General features: G+C 43.4%; 1 pseudogene; it reads right to left on the bottom strand.

Moving 5' to 3' along the window:
- Positions 1-2,027: 2,027 nt before the first annotated feature.
- On the bottom strand, positions 2,028-2,863 carry LOC110287046 (proteasome subunit beta type-7 pseudogene; annotated as a pseudogene).
- Between the last annotated feature and the right edge of the window lie 4,714 nt (positions 2,864-7,577).

Below are 7,577 nucleotides of genomic sequence, written 5' to 3' on the forward strand. Positions count from 1 at the left end.
AACTTCTTTACATGATGGCTTGGTTTCATGCATGTCAACATGACACAAACTAGAGTCATTTGGAAGAGGGAATCTCAATTGGGAAAAAAGTGACCCCTCTCGATTGGCCTGTGGGGCATTTTCTTGATTGATGATTGATTTGGGAAGGCCTAGCTCACTATGGGTGGTGCCATCCCTGGGCTGATGGTCCCAAGTGCTATAGGAAAGCAGGCTGAGCAAGCCATGAAGAGTAAGCCAGGAGGCAGCACCCCTCCATGGCCTCTACATCAGCTCCTGCCTCCAGGATCCGGTCTTGGTTTCCCTCCGTGATAGATTTAAAAGCTGTAAGGTAAAATAAAAATTTCCTTCCTAAGTTGACTTTGGCCATAGTATCTTATCACAGCAATAGAAATCCTAACCTGGAGCTAGAAGGAAGCAGGGGAAAAGCGAAAGCACACTGGTGGTGGAAGCCATAGTTGTCTTTTTTTTTTTTTTAAGTTTTATTAATTTATATGAGTACACTGTAGCTGTCTTTTCTTTCTTTCTTTCTTTCTTTCTTTCTTTCTTTCTTTCTTTCTTTCTTTCTTTCTTTCATGTATATGAGTACACCATTGCTCTCTTCAGATATACAAGAAAAGGGCATCAGATCCCATTACAGATGGTCATGAGCCACCATGTGGTTGCTGGGAATTGAACTCAGGACCTCTGGAAGAGCAGATGGTGCTCTTAACCGCTGAGCCATCTCTCCAGCACCCCCTCCCTTTTTCTTTAATACAAGTTCTCACTCTCTAGACCAGGGTGACCTCAAATTCACAACCTTTATGTCTCTGTCTCCCAGGGACTGGGATTATAGTTTTGCACTACTATGTCTAGTCCCTGTCGTCTTTATATGAACTAATCTTACAGATGATTTCTATTCTGGAAGGACATAACCTCGGAGCATTCTAGCTGGCTGGTAAGTGCTGGGAAACTGAAGAAAGAGGGGGCAAATCTAGGACAGAAGCATCATCCTGGGAAACAGCAAGGTCAAAACCAGTAGATGTCTGCTATGTGAGTCAGAAACAGGTACAAATACACTGATCCAAACGACAGCAACTTTATCCAAGCTGAATGGTACCTGGTTTATCTTGAGTTCATGTGCTAGTCTTGAGGTTACCAAAGCCCAGTCACAAAGATACACAGAAGATTCTAACAGCTTTGCTTACTTATATTATGTTGGAAAACTAAGTGGGAGAAACTCCCAGGAATATTCTGGGCCAGTCACGGTGGCCATATGTACAGATGGCTGCCATCAGGCAAGATGAATCCCTACAACATGTCACCACGTCTGCCGTAGTACATTTGTTAGAAGTAAGTCACTAAATCCAGGCCACACTTGGGGAGGAGATTATACAAGATCAAAACTACCAAGAGATGGGTTCATCAGCGTCTTAGTCACTATTTTAGTGCTGCGAAGAGACACCACGACCAAGGCAACTGTTATAAGAGAAAGCATTTAATTGGGGCTGGCTTACAGGTTCAGAGGTTTAGTCTGTTTTCCTCATTGCAGGAAGGATGGTGGCATCCAGGCAGGCATGGTGCTGGAGAAAGAGCTGGGAGGGACATACTGAGCCACAGGAGGGTGGAGGAGAGACTGACTCTAGGTATAACATGAGCTTTTGAACCCTCAAAGCCCACTCCCAGTGACATACTTCTTCCAACAAGCCCACACCTCTCAATCTTTATAATCCCTTCAAATAGTTCCATCCCCTAATGACTAAGCCTTCAAATATATGAGGCTCTGGGGGCCATTCTTTTTCAAACCACCACAATCAGGGACCATTTTATTATTTGTGTGTGTGTGCCCACAAAGGCCACAATAGGGCATTTGATGTCTTGTTAGTGGGTGCTGGGAACTGAGCCTGAGACTTCTTCAAGAGCAGTTTGCATTATTTTGTCTTTTTTTAATTGAGCAATAGCCAAAGGCATGTTTTCTGATGGGGGTAGAGTGGTGTGGGGATAGGGGTGGTGTGTACCCCAGAGAGATATCCAACCACCCACAGCACTGTTCACGAAGTATCCATTGTCTCTTCTAGCACCCAAATCTCCAGAAGGGTGGCTTTCTCAGTGAGGACAGCAGTAGTGCCTTTCTCACATCTGTACCGGCCAAACCCGGTCCCTTTCTTGTTGGGCACTGAGCATGAACGAAGAAAGTCCAGCTTGCTCTTGCTGATAACGCACAGATCAATGTTGCTTCCAGACCCCCAGTCAATAAAGATGCTTAGCTGCAATAGCCTCACTCACTAGCTTCTTTCTCCTCCATATCCAGCCTAAACTTAACCTTCAAACACAGCCATTGCTGCCAAGGAGCCAGAACCCACAGTGACATAAGGCGATTTATCAGTTGATCCATGAGGATAGATGCTGTAGAGATGAGGACCAGTACTGTCTACTCTCCTCAAAACTAGGGCTGCACCAAATGTAACCTTGATACTGGAAAAGCATCTGCTTCAACATCCGATTAACTCTCGGAAGGTGGCCAGTGGTGAGAGTAGAGCTCCAAGTTGGAAGAAATAAGCTGGGTTGTCATATCTGTGTTTGCAGCTATCCCAGCTCCACAGCAATAACTATTAGGAGGTATGAAAGTGAATTTTTGAACAGTTTTTGTCAACAACAACCATCCCTTAAGTAGCTCTTGTGTCTGCTCCAAGAACTATGCCATTCTTATAAACCAACCCCATAATAGTAGTGACAGTTTTTCAAGCTTTCAGGAGCTTGAACCCCTTTTTTTTGCAAACTCAGCTTCCAAGACAGCATTCCTGTGGCAATTATAAAAAGAAAAGCCTCCGACCGGTGGCTGAAACACTGACATAGCTGCCGCCATCTTCCCAAGAAAGGGTTTCTGGGCCACAGCTTGCACTTTTAACTGCTGAACAAAAACCGTACTACAGGATCATGAGTCAATATGAAATTCCCTAATTTACTAAGGACAGTTCAGAGCAAGCTGTAGAGAAGAGATACTCGCATATTTTCTTCCTGTTCATTCACTGTGCCTGAAGGATCTGCAGGCTTCACATTCTATCTTCCCTGCTCAAATGGAGGAATCCCGTCCATGCCACCATTTATGATTTTTCATTTTAATATAATATTTTATTTATTTATTTATTTATTTATTTATTTATTATATGTAAGTATACTGTAGCTGTCTTCAGACGCTCCAGAAGAGGGCGTCAGATCTAGTTACAGATGGTTGTGAGCCACCATGTGGTTGTTGGGATTTGAACTCAGGACCTTTGGAAGAGCAGTCAGTGCTCTTAACCTCTGAGCCATCTCACCAGCCCTAATATAATATTTTAATTCTTTGAGAATTTTGGATGTGCATCCAATGCATTTTGATTATTGTGACCCCCACTTTTTAAAAAAAGATCTATGTATTTATTATGTGTAAGTACACTGTAGCCATCTTCAGACACTCCAAAAGAGGGCACCAAATCTCATTATGGATGGTTGTGAGCTACCAGTGGTTGCTGGTTTTTTAACTCAGGACCTTTGGAAGAGCAGTCAGTGTTCTTAACTGCTGAGCCATCTCTCCAGTCCGTGACCCCCCACTCTTGTTCCTATCCTCTTCTAGATTCACACCCCCATCCCATCCTAACTCCATATCCTATTATTATTATTATTATTATTGTCATTATTATTATATTTTGAAGTATCTATGTGTCTGCAGGTGTAGGTGTATGTGTATGTGTCTGTAGGTGCCCATAGAGGCCAGAAGAGGGCAATGGGTCCCCTGGAAGTGGAGTTACAGGAGGTTGTGAGCTACCTGACAACTAAATTTGGGTCCCTCTGGAGGAACAGCACGGGTTCTAAACCGAGCCATTTCTCCACCCCCTCTTTTCTTTTCTTTTCCTTTCCTTTCTTTTCTTTTTCTTTTTTTAAAAAAAGATTTATTTTATTTACTATATGTGAGTACACTGTAGCTGTCTTCAGACACTCCAGAAGAGGGCATCGGATTTCATTACAGATGGTTGTGAGCCACCATGAGGTTGCTGGGATTTGAACTCAGGACCTTTGGAAGAGCAGTCAGTGATCTTAACTGCTGAGCCATCTCACCAGCCCCCAGCCCCTCTTTTCTTATTTAATGGTTTACCAAGTCCATGTGCTACCCATAAACTCATTGATATGGAGCTATCTGCTGGAACATGGTCAAGGTACCCAGTGCCATATCCTTAAAGAAAATGGATTTCCCTTCCCTAAGAAGCCGTCAACTGACAGTAACTGATCCTCAGCTATGGATGGCAGCCATATTATTATTCAAATATATTTTAATTAAAATATAATTACATAATTTAACTCCTTCCCTCCCTCCTACCAACCCAATCCACCTCCTCTTTTTTTTTTTTTTTTTTTTTTTTATTAAGACAAGTTTCCTCTATTAAAGCAAGCCTGCTATAGAGTAGAGGCAGAAGCAGGTGGATCTAAGTTTGAGGCCAGACTGGTCAACAGAACAAGTTACAGGACAGCCAGGGTTACAAAGAGGAACCCTGTCTTGAAAAATAAAAGCAAGGGGCTGGAGAGATGGCTCAGTGGTTAGGAGTACTGACTGCTCTTCTAGAGGTCCTGAGTTCAATCTTCAGCATCCACATGGTGGCTTACACCACCTAAATGAGATCTGATGCCCTCTTCTGGTGTGTCTGAAGACAGCTACAGTATACTCATATACATAAAATAAATAAGCAAATAAATCTTTTTAAAAAATAAAAGCAAAGAAACAAAAAACTTGCTATGTAGGACAAGATGGGTGGCCTCAAATTTATGATCCTCTTGCCTCAATGTTCTGAGTGTTGGGATTACAGGTCCATTGTATATATTTGTTGGTTCGTTGTTTTTGAAACAGAGCGAGCCAGGCAGTGGTGGCTCTCGCCTTTAATCCTAGCACCTGGGAGGCAGAGGCAGGCGAATTTCTGAGTTTGAGGCCAGCCTGGTCTACAAAGTGAGTTCCAGGACAGCCAGGGCTACACAGAGAAAACCTGTCTGGAAAAACCAAAAAGAAAGGAAGGAAGGAAGGAAGGAAGGAAGGAAGGAAGGAAGGAAGGAAGGAAAGGAAGGAAAGGAAAGGAAAGGAAGGAAGGAAGGAAGGAAGGAAGGAAGGAAGGAAGGAAGGAAGGAAAGGAAGGAAGGAAGGAAGGAAGGAAGGAAGAAAGAAAGAAAGAAAGAAAGAAAGAAAGAAAGAAAGAAAGAAAGAAAGAAAGAAAAGAAAAGGAAAGGAAAGGAAGGAAGGAAGGAAGGAAGGAAGGAAGGAAAGGAAGGAAGGAAGGAAGGAAGGAAGGAAGGAAGGAAGGAAGGAAGGAAGGAAGGAAGAAAAGGAAGGAAGGAAGGAAGGAAAGGAAGGAAGGAAGGAAGGAAGGAAGGAAGGAAGGAAGGAAAGGAAAGGAAGAAAGGAAGGAAGGAAGGAAGGAAGGAAGGAAGGAAAGGAAGGAAGGAAGGAAGGAAGGAAGGAAGGAAGAAAGAAAGAAAGAAAGAAAGAAAGAAAGAAAGAAAGAAAGAAAGAAAGAAAGAAAGAAGGAAAGAAAGAGAAAGAAAGGAAACGAAACAGTGCCTTACTGCCTTGACCAGGCTGGTTTTAAACTTCTCTGTTCATGTGATCCTATAGCCTTAGCTCCCAAGTATCTGGAATTATAGCCACGTTCTGCAATGCTCAGTTCCCAAGTGCTCTGTTTCCTGGGTAATTTTATATACCTTTCCAGAAGCATGTAGCAGTACTGTTGCTTCTCGTAATGTCTGTATCAGAAAAATATAGGTCCTGCCTCTCTGGGTCCCCTTGTACCTTTTAGATACTGAGAGTCACATCATTCCAAGGATGCATTGTCCGCAGGGCTGCCTGTAGATAATGACCACCAATGACTCAGACTATGTCCCTTTGTAGATAAAGACCACAAAAGCCTGACTCAGAGTACACAGGAAAGTATGCTCAGTGCCCTGTTTTCTGGCTCAGTTAAATTATCTGTGTGAAATTTTATCAAAGCAATGCACAAGAGCACGGTGCCCTCTTGTGAACTCTTTTAAGAGTATCTCTGCACTCCTAGCTTTGTGTCATGCCAAGGCTGATGGGCGTTTCTGCAGCCAGATGCAAGCAGATGGTCTGAATATTTCCCACAGATTCTTTAATCTTCAAGAGCACCCAGAAAGTGACCTCGTGTTATCTCTAGTTTCACAGATGGAGAACCCTCATATACAGAGAGCTTGAAGAATTTGCCTGAGGCCACACAGTGAATAAATGACATAATTGTAACTGGAACCTACTTGAGTCCATACCAGTCAAATTGTACCTGTTTGTTTTTCTTGGTTTTGGTTTGTTTGTTTGTTTGTTTGTTTTTATTTGTTTGTTTTATTTTTGGGTTTTTTTGGGGGGGGCGTTGTTTTGTTTTGTTTTGAAGACCAGTTCTTACCTTGTAGCCCAGGTTGCCTTCAAACTCAATCCTCCTTCATCAACTTCGAGGGTGCTGGAATTACAGGCATGAGGCACACACAAGGCTCTATCCTACATTTAAATATTTGTGTGTGTGTGTATATGTATATATACATATATAACGGGGCACTGAGCATACTTTCCTGTGTATTCTGAGTCAGGCTTTTGTGGTCTTTATCTACAAAGGGACATATTCTGAGTCATTGGTGGTCATTATGTGTATGTATATATACATATATACTCTGTGTGTGTATGTGTGTGTGTATGCATGCCACAGCACACCACACACGTGGAGGTCAAACAACAACTTGCAGGCATCTATTCTTTCTTTCCACTGAGTTCTGGGGCTTGAACTCAAGCAAGATGGCAAGTGTTGAACCATCCAGCTGGTCCTCTGTCCCATCTTTAATCTTCAAATTGACTTCTGAGCCTACCTTCTTTCCTTCGCCCTTCTTTTCTTCCTTCCCCCTTCCTTCCTTTTCTTCTTTTCATCTCCGCCCCCCCTTCTAAAGAAAAGATCACACCATGTGTTGTTTCTAACCCCTGGACACAAGCAACCCTCCGGTATCAGTTTCTTGAGTGGCTGAGATTACAGGCACCAGCCACACACACACACACACACACACACACACACACACACACACACCTGTGCCTTCTGCATCCCTTTTCATTGTTTCTGACTCCTTTTCAAGGCTCTGGAAATGGCTTGGCAACATTTCACAGCCCAGTCTTGCAGCTCCTTCTTGTTTGACTTCACCGCTTGAGATGTCTCGCAGCTTACTCTTGGTGGCAGTGTTGCCCTAGAAACCAGAAAAGCTTTGTAATCCTTCACCCACTCCCCAAATTGACTTTCTCTCTTCCCACCCTTCGGGTCTGAAAAAAATGCTAGGGAAGGCAAGCAGGCTGGGGGCTGGGAGACAGGCTGCCTGCCAGTAGGAGGGCAGCCTCTGTGGGTGGCAGCTTTGTTCCTTTAAATTGGAAATCATTACAGATCCAAGCTGCAGATCCTCAGAGGAGGATGTCTTTTGTAGAATTGCACCGCCCTTTGTGAAAGCTCCCACCGTCTCCATGATCAGGTGGTCAGGCTACTGAGGCTGCTCTCAGTGCAGAAGCCCAAAAATACTGGAACCTTAAGGCCTGCAAGAAGCTA

Source organism: Mus caroli, unplaced genomic scaffold (genome assembly GCF_978045245.1).
Source record: "Mus caroli unplaced genomic scaffold, Mus_caroli_1 scaffold_5, whole genome shotgun sequence".
NCBI lineage: Eukaryota > Metazoa > Chordata > Mammalia > Rodentia > Muridae > Mus > Mus caroli.